Source organism: Musca vetustissima, unplaced genomic scaffold (assembly GCF_032173495.1).
Source record: "Musca vetustissima isolate MV318-11 ecotype Yass unplaced genomic scaffold, APGP_CSIRO_Mvet_v1 utg29627, whole genome shotgun sequence".
In the NCBI taxonomy this organism is placed as follows: Eukaryota; Metazoa; Arthropoda; class Insecta; order Diptera; family Muscidae; genus Musca; species Musca vetustissima.
In genome coordinates this window covers 12762-28627 of record NW_026887236.1, presented here as the reverse complement: position 1 = coordinate 28627, position 15866 = coordinate 12762, and positions in this window count along the sequence as shown.

The window sequence follows — 15866 nt, the reverse complement described above, 5'->3', positions numbered from 1 at the left end:
TTATATCATGCTACTTACACAATTTTTTATTTTTTAAACGATTACTGATTTAAAACGATTTTAGAAAATTAATATTCTTATGATATTTCGTTTTTTTGCAAGGGGGTTTATTTTAATACCACACATTCGCATTTCTATTGGTCAGTTGCGTACCCAAAAAGTGGTACAACTTTTCACATCTATCGATGTGATAGAAATGTCTTTTCATTTTCTGAATAAATAACATTTAAAAGTGCAGCTACCTTCAATGAAAATGAAAAACTCTGCAAATGTCAACAGGAAATTAAGAGGCTACATTTTATGGGAAATTACAAAATTCTTTTAAAATTCCATTAAAAAAAAAATTGAAAAAAATTTTTGCGAGCACATTCATGATTTTGGTATTCGGATGCTGCGCACAAAAGTTATAGCGGTTTTAAATCTTGTATTTCAAATATAAATTAAATGCAAACTATTTGTTGTAATTCGCGAATTTCTTCACAAATGGATAAACACATTTGTTTTCTTTGCATACTTGTCAAATCACATTGAAATACGGTGTAGTAGTCGCGATAAACAAATAGAAGCATGAAGATATCTGAAAATAAAATAAATAATTTTTTTAATTAAGACAATACGTTTATTTGTATTTTCGATTTTTTACTGTGGTTAAGGGAATACGGTTTTGCCCTAATCTTCTGAAATATATGACGCTTTCTTCTGCAAATTCTTTTAGATGATTCTTAAATGTCTGTAGATTCATCTGATAAGATTTTCGACGTTAAAAATTACTGAATATATTGCACTTACAATACATAAAAATGGTCAATATTGAAAAGGGGTCAAAGTTTGCCGCTCGATGCATTTTACTATGCAAAAACCCTAAAAATGAATTAAAATGGCGCAACGTGCATACGATTTTTATGCGCATCCGATTTTAGTAATATCCTATTAAAATACACAAAAGGACACCTATTTTAAAAGGATCGGTTAAGAACCACAATCGATTTTGGATAAAATACGCATATTATTCGCGTATCGATATATTTTTGACCCACTTTCACACAGATTCGCGAATATGATAACACAAGCATGAATGTATGTGAAATCAATTCGAAGAAAAACGCGATTATATACGCGAATTTGTCAAAATAAGTTTTTGCAGTTTTTCCCACATTCAAGGTACCTATATCCGCCGTTTTATTGGGCGGAATTGAACATGGATGGGCTCATTAGATCCGGCAAAAAAAAAAAAAAAAAAAAAAAAAAAAAAAAAAACTAAAATCACGCGGGGTTCCACGGAATTTGAATGGAATTTCTTAATTTTAGACTCAAAAAATATGTTTTTTATAAAAATTTACCCACCAAATTTTCGTCTTTGGAACCCAATTGCAAAGAAGCTACGGTGAGCACATTCATGAGATACACACTAAACGAAGCAAAATCACGAGTTCTACAATCCTATAATTATTTTATTCCATTATCTGGATGCGCATCCTAATTATAAGAAAAATTCAAAAAACACCGAAAATCCGGCTTCAAAATGTCAGCATCCATTTTGGGTGGATGCAGTGATTATATCGAAAAATCATACATTAGAACCATATTGTCCATGGGGTATTCTGCAACTTAGTCACTGATCACATGTGCGTGCGTTGTGTAGTTTAGCCACAAATCAGGAAGGAACACAAAAAACCTCATTGGCTTCAACACATTTTCACCCATTTTTTTTACATTACCACCATCACAGCTTCCACGCAACTTATTATTTATTACCAATATTTTAAGATTTTGACAAGAACACTTCATTTTATAGAAATGAATTTAAATTATATGAAATATGTTCATATTTCGCGAGTTATAACCCTGCAAACCTCAGCTTCATGGAATTTAAAAGATGTTTGTAATTTCCCATATATTTCTGGCTATTAACATTCACATTGAAAAATACCGTTTAACGTACGATCATGTTTTGTGTTTATAATTGGAATGTTCCTGTACTGCAAGAATCTACTATTTTTTAATACGATAGGTACCATAACTTTTGCCCGCATCAACCAAAAATTTCATCGCGTACGGATTCGGAATTAGGACATTTTTCTCTATATGTGTATCAAAAATTATTGATGTAGAGCGAAAACTAAAAAGCCGATTTTTGAAAATGGAATATTAAAACATTGGCAATATTGCCCCACATATATTGCCTTCCGCTAAAACCGAAAAGAATGAAGCACTTTTCACTTCTTCAACAATAGGCTTCTGGATGTATTCTCCAATTAGTTCTATTAACTTATTTTGTATTCTGGGATTCAGGTATATTGCATTTTTGGATGTACTTTCCAAACATTTCGTAAGATTGTGTCTAACGAAAGTATTCAGGAGGCTTTACGTCCGTCAAGGCGATGTCTTCCCTTTCAAAGAATAAAATTGTCTCAATGGCCACTTTGACTATATAAATTTCTTCTTTTTATATATCTGAAGCCTGTTTGTCCGTAACATGTTCTATACATTTTGAAACATCTTTCATTCTCAATATAAAATCCTGATTTCTCATCATCGAATCTTTGTCATGCGACGAAGATCAGTCATGATAGGTGTGGCTGTAGATATTCTGCAAATTCTTCTTGTTGGCCACAGGGTAAGATTCGTGTTGCCTGCATAATTTAGGTTGGATCGACGGAGCGTACCACGATCAGTTGGTGTTTGGTCTGAAAATAAGCTCCACTTCGGATACTTGATCAGCAGGGTATATAAAGTCTAACAATATTCTCCCTGTACATTTTATGTTATGAAACCTAAAATAGAACAAATCAAAATATATACAGGGGCTTTGGCGCACTATTTACATTAAATCGGACGAAAATGTATATGTAAATACGAACTGATTTTCACGAAACTTACTAAAAACTATTCGTCGAAGTGAATTTTTAAATAAAGCCGAAACCGTAATACAGAATTATTATAAACAGTTTGGATCACCCTTTATGAGATTGTTGAATAGCAATACATAAAAGTTGCCATGCATGTGTTTTTTCTGAGCTTCTTGAGCAGATCTACCTCCTTGACTCTGGTGTGTTGGTTCAGAATACTTCCGATTTTCCTTTTGAACATTTTTCCATCCACCTGCGTATACTTCTTGTAATATCTAAAAACATAAAACAAATTCTAAGTAGAAGAAGTAGCAGCAGCAAAAATAAGGTAATTTAGTTTATTTATAACATTTTTCGCATACATTCTGCTAACGATCTCTGTCTGTCTCCGTGCTGGCAAGAAAACTTTTATGTCTCGATTGCATAGAAACATTTTTTTCAAGTGCCACCACTAACCACACTAGTGTTTGGGTGTGTGTGACATCGAAGATTGCAGCACCTAAGTGAGTGCTGCTGAGCTATGTGTATTTCTTGTAGTGGACAAATAGTGGGGAAGTGGATGGACATGTGTTTGCTTGGCTACTTGGTCGGTCGTACTCATTCATAGTCGAAGTTGGCCATTATTATTATGAGATGCACTTGACATGTGGTAAATGCATTTTGTGTTCAGCATTCTATCATTATTTATAAAAAAGAAAAAGGGTGGGTGGATGGATGGGTGGTCCAAACACATACACAAATATATTGTGATCCTTGTTGCAGTCAAACACATACGCACTTGCATATTGAGTTTGCATTCTCGACTCATACCTTTCGCTGAACGTTTCTTTTTCTTCGCCTTCTGGTCCGAAAGACCTGTGATGACCAAAGCAATTTTTACAACTGTCATGGTTGATGATTTTTTTTTTCAGTTGCTGCCCTGAACGCTTGAACTCTTCCTCTGCGTCTTTGTGGTTTTATTTATTTGCATACGAAAATTATGGCAGGATGTGATTCTTGATGTCTACATTTTCTTCTTCGTTTAAACTCGTCTTCTGTGGCTTGTTGTATTTATAATGGATTGAAAGTTAACTGAAGTTTGTTGAATGTATGAGTGTGTGTGTCTGTATGTATATATTTGTATCATTATAAAGGATAATAATATTGAATTCGGTCAAAGAATAATAACGATTGTGGTTTGAAGTCAAGAAAAAAATGAAATGTGGATTCAAAACGTATGTATGGATGTGTGTACGATATTCACCAAAAGAAATGAATATTGCATGAATCATTCATAAGGTAATCTCTAATTGATTGATCAATTGTAAGGTCTTGACATTTTTCAATGGCAAACGTCAGCAGTGACACAAATAAAACGAGTAAGGAAAAAACTAAAGTCGGACGGGGTCAACTATATGATACCCTACACCACTTTGGAAATATACCAGGTATGCTTTAAGAATCTTATTGATAGGCATATTAAATTAAATAGAACATTGCATATACAATTCGGAAGTATATTCTGTGTTCGTTAAATTTGCAGAATTTTAAAGCTGACTCATTCCAGACTTAATTCTGAATTATATGTAAAATATATTTTCAATCAAATAAATGTGGGTTCTCTGGGAGACCATATACATGAAATCAGTTAATAATATATATATATATATATATATATATATATATATGAGAGCATACTTACTTAGTTGGCTTGTTTCAGAACGGTTGTTCAATAAAAAAAGATTTCCAAGCGCGTCAGTCTTATGCGCATCTTCTCCAATTTGGTCTTTCCATATGATTCTTGGCCTTCCCCTTCTACGAGAACCATCAGTAGGCTCGCTTTCATATGCCTTTTGAGCTGGGACATTCTCATTCTTTCGCACAACATGGCCTAGCCAACGAAGTCGCTGCAGCTCAATACGACTGACTATGTCGATGTCTGCGTATAAATTGTAAAGCTCGTGGTTCATTCGACGCCGATATTCACCGTCGACGCAGATCGGCCCGTAGATCTTTCTTTCAAACATGCTTCAGATCCATAAAACTGCACGGGTAGTATAAGCGTCTTGTAAAGTGTGAGTTTGGTATGGCGGGAGGTGATCCTGTTTTCAAACTGCTTACTTAGACCATACTAGCATCTGTTGGCCATCACAATCCTTCTCCGAATTTCAAAAACTGATGTCATTCGTTTTATTTATGGCGGTAACTATTTTGAAGATGTAGTTCTCATGTTACACAGTGGGTACACTGGACGTCTTGCGCGTTGATACCATCAGCTTGGTCTTCTGCCAGACCCACTTTGCCAGACTCTCCTACATTCCCCATTCTCCTCCTTCTAATTGTACTAATCAGCTGATACATACCCATGACCAGCATCTGACCACCAGCCTTGAATAGTTCGGCTGGAGCCCGTCGGCTCCTGCTTTAATGACCTCATCTTGTCTAGGTGGTATACACTCTATACCATCATCTTTTATCTTCTTCACCCCCACTATTTGATACCAGAAGCTTTTCAAAATGCTACTTCCAGATCCCTAACACGCTGTCTGTATCTGTCGCCAGGTTTCCTTCTTCATCTCTACAGGAGGATGTGCCTGCACCAAAACCTTCGGTTTGGTGTTTTACTCGTTGGTAAAATTTCCGGACTTCATTCTGACTCCTGTACATCTCGATTTGTTCACGTGTTTCCCGATAATTCTCCACCGCATTACGTGTTGCTACAGTCTGCAGGGTTGCCCTATATGCTGCATTTTTCATATCAGTAGCATTACGACACTCCTGATCGGCTTTCTTGATGTTACCCAAGTGTTGCTGTTGCGTGTATTTCTGTGGAGAACAGAGAATGAGTGTTTAATTTTGTTGCTGTTAATACTACTATCCCGTTTACTCGTTGGTAAAGTTTTCGGACTTCGTTCTGACTCTTGTAAATGTTGATTTGCTCACACTCACGTTTTTCTTGTTCTTTCTTCTTTTTTCTGAAAACACGTTTCTCCTCTCTCCTTTTCTCCCGATAGTTCTCCATCGCATTACATGTTGCTACTGTCTGCAGGGTTGCCCTATACGCTGCATTTTTCACGTAAGTAGCATTACGACACTCCTGATCGCACTATGGATTTCTTGATGGTGGTTTATGGTACCCAAGTGTTGCTTTTGCTGCAGTTTGTAGTGGGTGGCCAATTCTCTGCCACTGTGCTTCTATATTATTATCGTGACAAGAAGTGTTGTCGTCAAGCAGGTGGGTAATTTATGCGGCGTGGGCCTCTGCTACCTTTTGTGTTTGCAACTTTTCGACGTCGAGTTTCGGTGTTGTGTTAGATCGCACCTTTGCTGCTATACTATGACGAGTGCGAACCTGAGCTACAATGCAGTGGTCCGAATCGATATTCGCTACTCGTATCGATCGAACGTCTAAAACGCTATCACAACATAATCGATTTGATTTCACGTTGCTTTTTCATAGTAAGAGGGGGTTTCCAAGTGCGGGCAACTAACCCGGCGCCTCGTCACACAGTCGATTCGTACAGTACAGTCAATTTTGATTGAAAAATGTGCCTAAACTCTTCAAAATACCGATTTTGAAAGGTACCGTTCTAAGGAGGCTACCCAATATTGACCTTTAATAAGATGATTTGCTAACCTATGAGAACCAAATCCAGACCAAAATCCCCAAAATACCGAATATATGGGGCTATCGATATAAACCAGTACCTCATATTTTAGTATCAAAAATCCCAGGGAAGTACAAAAGTATGTTTTAAATTCGAAGCTCTATTTTAAATTTGACGAGCTTGTGATTACAATTGAGACATTTCCATGGTTTTTGAAAGCTTCAAACATAATCTCGAGGAACGAACATCGATGACCACGATTTGTTCTTGAAGTGCGGGAATAAAAGTAAGTCATTGGATGTCAATTGAGGATGTCAAGTCGGCTGATACACAAATTCTACGATTAGGCCAGGCCTAAATGTGTAGGTTTGAGGCCTAATTTCTCCGAAGACTTCAAGCAAACAATTTGTGGTGTACCACTAAGAATTGACTCACTTACGTTGTTCAAGCGGAACACTAGGCAAAGTTTTGACAAATATAATTTATTATCACGGTATTAATTTCTGTACTTCATTTCCTTACACAAATTAAAGTTAATCGATTAACCTTTGTCGAGCCACGTTGAATGCAATTATCTCAAGTCACTTAAATGGTCGTATCTAACAAAAATATAGTTTTATAATGGAAATGTCAGAACTAGCAAAGCATACATTAGTTTTGGTCAGAAGACAACCCTCCTATAACTACTCGAACTTGGAATGTACGAGGTAAATCAGGAAACTGTCGCAAGGAATCTTTATGAACGATTTGGGGATGAGAGTTTTTAAAGAAAATCTGAGGATGGGATGTACAACCGATCGGAAGAGCGTCTTTATAGAAAATAATGACATTTTAGAGATTATCTGAAGACTGTTGCTATATTTCAAATCAATAGGAAATCACCGTCATTGCGGAGTAACCAACAACTACATTGACATTTTTCTTGTGATTTAGTTTCAACAACAACAATCAATAAATTCAGCGAACTCATTTGTATTTTATTCATTTGGTTTGCACCCTAGTACAACCATTAACACGGATTCAATTCAATTTGCACCTTGAAAAAAAAAAAACAAAAAATCACCTCATAGATATTTAGGATAATTGTTATTAATAGCTTTGGCCCCTTATATCTTGTTCGCTCTATCTCTGTCTCTCTTCATCCATCTATTCCATTAAAATAACCGAAAAAAATATATATCGTATGAATGCAATTTTGGGTGCAAAGCTTTTAAGTGCATTAAAAGATATTTGAATGTGTCATCAATAATGTTTCCGTAGCTTGTTTTCCAACTACTACTGCTGCTATTCCACATACCCCGGCAATAGTTGTAGTCGCAGTCATTGCTCGTTTTTAATAGAGTCGATGTTAGCTAGCGAGCGAACAAACGAGCCTGTGAAGGTGTGTGTGTGCTGCGTGAATAGTTATTTCCTTTCCGTTTGTCCCAAAAAATCTATGCAGTCGTACCTGCCAGCCAGCAAATGAAGGAAGAAGATAACACCAATTTAATTTACAGATGCACACGTAGATATGTTAAATTTTTAAAACAAAATACGTGAAATCCGTGCATAACCATTTATTGTATTTTATGCGCACCATCAACGCGGGGTTTTGGCGTGAGGGCATCCATTGCCAAAGCTAAACGAAAATAAATATTCGACTAGTAGTATCAGAGTGCGAATCATCATCATCGTCAGTGTTGTTGTTCTTATTGCTGCTGTTGTCATATGATTTTCCATCCGGATGCGGATGCTGTTTGAAATATACATATTTGTTCAAATGTTTATGGGTGTGTACATTGGGTGTAGGGGGGAATCTAGTTTTGAGGTTTCGCCAATAACCCAGTAAACTTTTTTCATTTGTAGTCCTTAAAAAGCATTGTTTTTTTTAAATCCACGTCTTGTTGTAGTCCTTAAAAATGTTGTTTTTTAAATAGACGCCTTGTTGTAGTCCTTAAAAATATTGTTTTTTTAAATCCAGGCCTTGTTGTAGTCCTTGAAAAAATAGTTTTTTTTTAACCCACGCCTTGTTGTAGTCCTTAAAAATATTGTTTTTTTAAATCCACGCCTTGTTGTAGTCCTTGAAAAAATAGTTTTTTTTAATCCACGCCTTGTTGTAGTCCTTGAAAAATAGTTTTTTTAGATCCATGCCTTGTTGTAGTGGTCCTTGAAAAAATATTCCTTTTGTAAAATATTTTTTTTTACATCCACGCCTTGCTGTGGTCCCTGAAAAAATATTCTTTAAAAAATCCACGCCTTGATGTGGTCTTTGAAAAAATATTCTTTAAAAAATCCACAAGAAATATTCTTTAAAAAATCCACGCCTTGATGTGGTCCCTGAAAAAATATTCTTTAAAAAATCCACGCCTTGATGTGGTCCCTGAAAAAATATTCTTTAAAAAATCCACGCCTTGATGTGGTCCCTGAAAAAATATTCTTTAAAAAATCCACGCCTTGATGTGGTCCCTGAAAAAATATTCTTTAAAAAATCCACGCCTTGATGTGGTCCCTGAAAAAATATTCTTTAAAAAATCCACGCCTTGATGTGGTCCCTGAAAAAATATTCTTTAAAAAATCCACGCCTTGATGTGGTCCCTGAAAAAATATTCTTTAAAAAATCCACGCCTTGATGTGGTCCCTGAAAAAATATTCTTTAAAAAATCCACGCCTTGATGTGGTCCCTGAAAAAATATTCTTTAAAAAATCCACGCCTTGATGTGGTCCCTGAAAAAATATTCTTTAAAAAATCCACGCTTTGGAACAAGTTTCCTAGATTTTTTTTTCTGGGAAAGCCAAAAACAATTCGCACGCATTCAATTGCATTTTGTGTGTGGTGGCGATCGTCTCCTCCTTCCCATATCGCACAGGTTAATGTAAAACAAATACAATCACATTTCCATTCAAATAAACCAAATGCGAAATGAAATAAAACGTCGGAGTGTAAGCTGAGACGATGGCGAAAAATACTGAAAATAAGCACAGCAAAGAAAACAAATACAATGTGGCGATATGTGTTTGGTTACTATTACATATTCGTATTCTACATATATAAATACATATGTAAGCGTACTTTCACGGAAATATATGTGTGTGTTTGTGTGTAGGTGTGCATTTTATGCGATTTACATAACATATTTTGGTAACCCTGTGAGTTGACTGCAACCGTTGCTCCATTGCATCTTTAAGCAATCACCAACAACTATTCCCGTTCCCATTACAGCTGTATCACCTTTGCCACGGAATAAAGAGATGGAAGCTACGACGTATCGTACCAAGACGTCGCATATATGGGATTATGTCAGTCTGTATGTACTTCTTGATAAAGGTACGCGATTTGAGTTGGAAATTTTTTGGTGTGGCAACCATTAAGGATACTTTGGGGAATGCTCTTCTTCATCTTCTTGGTGGTGCGGTGCACACATCCTGGTAAGTGAATATGTGTGTGAGATTTACGAAAGAAGGCGGTTAACACACACAGCCACAACCGCATTTAGTTAAAAACATATTTTCATTCTTTATTTCGCTTTGCCCACCCGTCTGAATTTCATTTTTTTTTGGGATTTTCAAATGAAAAGCGTATGTCGGGCGTGAGTTTGTGCATTCTTCTGTTTCCGTTTGTTTTTTTTTTTTCTCTTTTGTATTATTCCCAAAAGTCCTGTTGCCGTTTGGAGTCTTCCTTTGTTAAGGTATATTTTCTTAACATGCTAGTGGCAAAAAGACAAAGTTCGTTCCTCCTTTGGTCCTTGGAGTTCCTTGGTTGGTTTGTATTGTTTTTTCTTTTTTATTCTTCATTGGTAAGTTTCGTTTTTCACTTGATCTTTTTTATTCGTTTGGTGGTTATTTTGAGAATTGCATTTCCGCGAACAGTGGGATTTTCAATAATCTAGATTTCCAATTAATGCGATTGTGCACGACACGTTCCTTGAAGAAATCTTCTTTAAATAATCCACGCCTTCGATGGTCCTTGAAGAAACCTTCTTTAAATAATCCACGCCTTCGATGGTCCTTGTTGTTAAACAGAGATGATGGTCCTTGAAGAAACCTTCTTTAAATAATCCACGCCTTCGATGGTCCTTGAAGAAATCTTCTTTAAATAATCCACGCCTTCGATGGTCCTTGAAGAAATCTTCTTTAAATAATCCACGCCTTCGATTGACCTTGAAGAAATCTTCTTTAAATAATCTACGCCTTCGATGACCCTTAACGAAATATTCTTTAAATAATCCACGCCTTCGATGGCCTTTCAAGAAATATTCTTTAAATAATCCACGCCTTCGATGGTCCTTGAAGAAATCTTCTTTAAATAATCCACGCCTTCGATGGTCCTTGAAGAAATCTTCTTTAAATAATCCACGCCTTCGATGGTCCTTGAAGAAATCTTCTTTAAATAATCCACGCCTTCGATGGTCCTTGAAGAAATCTTCTTTAAATAATCCACGCCTTCGATGGTCCTTGAAGAAATCTTCTTTAAATAATCCACGCCTTCGATGGTCTTTGAAGAAATCTTCTTTAAATAATCCACGATGGATGGTCGTTGAAAAAAAAATATTCTTTAAATAATCCATGCTTTTATTGGTCCTTGAAGAAATTTTCTTAAAAAATCCGCATCTGATGGTCTTTGGAATAATATTCTTTATAAAATTCAGCTTCTGGTGTCTGTCATGGCTTTTTTGAAATAATTTACAAAATTTCACTTTCATTCCACTGTGCGGTGTTTTATTCGTTTTGTTTTTCCTTTAAATGCATTTTTTTTGCACAACCAATGTGACTGTGGTTCGGTGTTGAAAGTTTCAATTCTTCAGAGTTTACCACCGAGTTTCGCGTGTTAAAGAAACATACATACTATCACATATTACATTTACTTTAAATGCAATTTTTCATATAAAATGTTAAAACCGAAAAATCCTTATTTTGTTTCTTGTGATAACAGCAACAACAAAATGATGCTGTATGAATGGGGATGTTGTTGTTAAACAGAGATGTACAAATTGCTACATAGATTATATTTTTTCGGAATTGCTACGCACATGCAAAGTTTAGTTGCCGATTTTCTAAATAACTTCTGGATTTATTGTTAGGATATGTATTGTAATATTTAGCATTTATATCCAAATAATTTGGAAAATACATAAGCGAATTCTGTAACACCCATGCAGAGGTGGGTAAGAGTGTCTGAAATAAAGAAACAATGGAATGTAAAACTAGTTACAATCAAGTGAGTGTCCCATAAGTTTCTTCGGCGCGCTATGAACGGGCCTGACTGGCTATGCTTATATAAACATGCAGGCTTATCTCTTAGCCATTTATGGCATCGGTCTCAGTCGTGCCAGAGCTCTTTCAAAGTACGTTTCGTTGGTGACAAAGCTTTTTTTAAAATTTTTTCTGTCCCGTTCAATATGGAGAACCAAACGAGGTATTTACGGCATGTTATGCTTCATTGCTTTAAAAAAGGCAATAGTGCAAAGGACACTGCAGGCGAGATTTGCATCGTTTACGGGAGTGGTACTACGACCATTAGGACCGTCCACAATTTGTTTAGAAAACCTTATACATTTGTTTTTCTCAAAAGAGAAAGAGAAATAGAGAGCAAAAATGGTAAAGTAGGAAAATAGTTGTTATATTTATGAAATGTTTACATATTTCTAATAACATAGTGGCGTTCTGATGATTATAAGAATTTTACTTGTATTCTAAACGAGATACATGTACAACATTGAAAAAAATTAACTAAAATTATATTATGGAAATATTTTTTAAATGGTTTTCTGTGTATATGACATTCCCAAAACCACCAAAACCAAATTCAAGTACTATTCTACTAAATGTAGTTTTGTTCATTTATATTACGAATTTTTGAAACCACTTCCGTATTGTTTGTAAATGCCTTGTTAACCTCGAAGTGAGGCTCCAGCGAAATTCTCATGCAGTTTATGTCGTTGGTCAGCTAAGTACTTCGCTTTGTTACAAGAGACATTTGGGTATGAAAGGTTTTTTGTATAGAAGCAATAGCTTCTGGGGAGAATATCCCAACAAAAAACTAAGGGAACTGATGAGGATCAGTGGCGTGATCCGAAACTATAGTCTTCCCTGCCTTACCCCTCGGCAAACAATGCCATACATTCCCCACTAATAAATAGTTGTTTTTTATAAAAACAACAAACTGGGATTCAGCCTGACTATTTTGCAAAAACAAAATACAAATGGTATCCCAAATAAACCGCCAACACTACTGAATTTAGTATTTCCTCTAAATTATTATCAATATTGGCTCACATTTTAAGATAGCAACCATATGGTACTCTTCATTACTTGGTATTTTGTGGAATTTGGGAATATTTTTAAACAAAATTGCCTGTAATTTTGTTCTTTGAGTTTCCATTGGGTATTAAACCACACAAAAAATGACCGACATCGATCTACCTTTTTAGGATTACCTCGATACTCTCACTTTTTTAATCCTTATTAGGATTCAAATCTTCCTAAATGCCATGTATGAAAACCCCGAAAGATTACGGATATTTTAAATGTCCTGATAGCATAAAAAATGTAATCCCTGCCGAACATAACAACGTTTTTACTTGTTTCCGGAACATATTAATTTTCCTTACGGCAGTGGTCGTTTTCGGACGATATTAACCCTTTGAGCCCCGCATCTTAGAACAAATTTCTGTTTACAGATTTAAAGCAACTAAATAGGATATGCACAAAATTTGACATCTCTACATCCTAGCATTCGGGATATACAGTACATTCTTTCGAAAAAATTAAAGTCCAATATTAGGAAAATCAAATGCAAAATCGACCGAAAACTCATTTTAAATTATTCTCTATATTCATTTGTACAAGAATCAAAAATAATTCTGATGGCAGAATTCGTACAATTGGAATACGAAGCGATTTAAATAATTTGGACTGTATACACAAATTAGTACTGTACACAAATTTACCCTCTTCTCTATATTGAATGCCTCATAACTCTACCAACATTTTGAATTTTTTTGATTTTTCTTCTGATATGTGTCGTCAATAAGCAGGTCTTGACATATGTAATCCTAATAATATATATCTACTAGCTGCATATTAAATATAAGCTCTAAAACACTTTGTTGCATGTGGGCAACATTGGGCCACAAAGGGTTAAATACCTTAGCGTGAGTCGTCAACATTTGTGGGGGTTGATTGAAATCTGAACTTGTAGTGTTCGAGACTGAGGGTGCCAAGGCAGCCACACCAACATCAGTCGAAAAATCGCATACATTGTTATTAAATTTTTATGAAGAAATTCTGACGCGTCCGTTAGTATTCAACTCTCCTCTCTGAAGGCGGATTTTCAAGTTTCAAGGGGCTAATATTCTTTATAAAATTCAGCTTCTGGTGTCTGTCATGGCTTTTTTGAAATAATTTACAAAATTTCACTTTCATTCCACTGTGCGGTGTTTTATTCGTTTTGTTTTTCCTTTAAATGCATTTTTTTTGCACAACCAATGTGACTGTGGTTCGGTGTTGAAAGTTTAAATTCTTCAGAGTTTACCACCGAGTTTCGCGTGTTAAAGAAACATACATACATTCTATCACATATTACATTTACTTTAAATGCAATTTTTCATATAAAATGTTAAAACAGAAAAATCCTTATTTTGTTTCTTGTGATAACAGCAACAACAAAATGATGCTGTATGAATGGGGATGTTGTTGTTAAACAGAGATGTACAAATTGCTACATAGATTATATTTTTTCGGAATTGCTACGCACATGCAAAGTTTAGTTGCCGATTTTCTAAATAACTTCTGGATTTATTGTTAGGATATGTATTGTAATATTTAGCATTTATATCCAAATAATTTGGAAAATACATAAGCGAATTCTGTAACACCCATGCAGAGGTGGGTAAGAGTGTCTGAAATAAAGAAACAATGGAATGTAAAACTAGTTACAATCAAGTGAGTGTCCCATAAGTTTCTTCGGCGCGCTATGAACGGGCCTGACTGGCTATGCTTATATAAACATGCAGGCTTATCTCTTAGCCATTTATGGCATCGGTCTCAGTCGTGCCAGAGCTCTTTCAAAGTACGTTTCGTTGGTGACAAAGTTTTTTTTTTTTTAATTTTTTCTGTCCCGTTCAATATGGAGAACCAAACGAGGTATTTACGGCATGTTATGCTTCATTGCTTTAAAAAAGGCAATAGTGCAAAGGACACTGCAGGCGAGATTTGCATCGTTTACGGGAGTGGTACTACGACCATTAGGACCGTCCACAATTTGTTTAGAAAACCTTATACATTTGTTTTTCTCAAAAGAGAAAGAGAAATAGAGAGCAAAAATGGTAAAGTAGGAAAATAGTTGTTATATTTATGAAATGTTTACATATTTCTAATAACATAGTGGCGTTCTGATGATTATAAGAATTTTACTTGTATTCTAAACGAGATACATGTACAACATTGAAAAAAATTAACTAAAATTATATTATGGAAATATTTTTTAAATGGTTTTCTGTGTATATGACATTCCCAAAACCACCAAAACCAAATTCAAGTACTATTCTACTAAATGTAGTTTTGTTCATTTATATTACGAATTTTTGAAACCACTTCCGTATTGTTTGTAAATGCCTTGTTAACCTCGAAGTGAGGCTCCAGCGAAATTCTCATGCAGTTTATGTCGTTGGTCAGCTAAGTACTTCGCTTTGTTACAAGAGACATTTGGGTATGAAAGGTTTTTTGTATAGAAGCAATAGCTTCTGGGGAGAATATCCCAACAAAAAACTAAGGGAACTGATGAGGATCAGTGGCGTGATCCGAAACTATAGTCTTCCCTGCCTTACCCCTCGGCAAACAATGCCATACATTCCCCACTAATAAATAGTTGTTTTTTATAAAAACAACAAACTGGGATTCAGCCTGACTATTTTGCAAAAACAAAATACAAATGGTATCCCAAATAAACCGCCAACACTACTGAATTTAGTATTTCCACTAAATTATTATCAATATTGGCTCACATTTTAAGATAGCAACCATATGGTACTCTTCATTACTTGGTATTTTGTGGAATTTGGGAATATTTTTAAACAAAATTGCCTGTAATTTTGTTCTTTGAGTTTCCATTGGGTATTAAACCACACAAAAAATGACCGACATCGATCTACCTTTTTAGGATTACCTCGATACTCTCACTTTTTTAATCCTTATTAGGATTCAAATCTTCCTAAATGCCATGTATGAAAACCCCGAAAGATTACGGATATTTTCAATGTCCACCTGATAACATAAAAAATGTAATCCCTGCCGAACATAACGACGTTTTTACTTGTTTCCGGAACATATTAATTTTCCTTACGGCAGTGGTCGTTTTCGGACGATATTAACCCTTTGAGCCCCGCATCTTAGAACAAATTTCTGTTTACAGATTTAAAGCAACTAAATAGGATATGCACAAAATTTGACATCT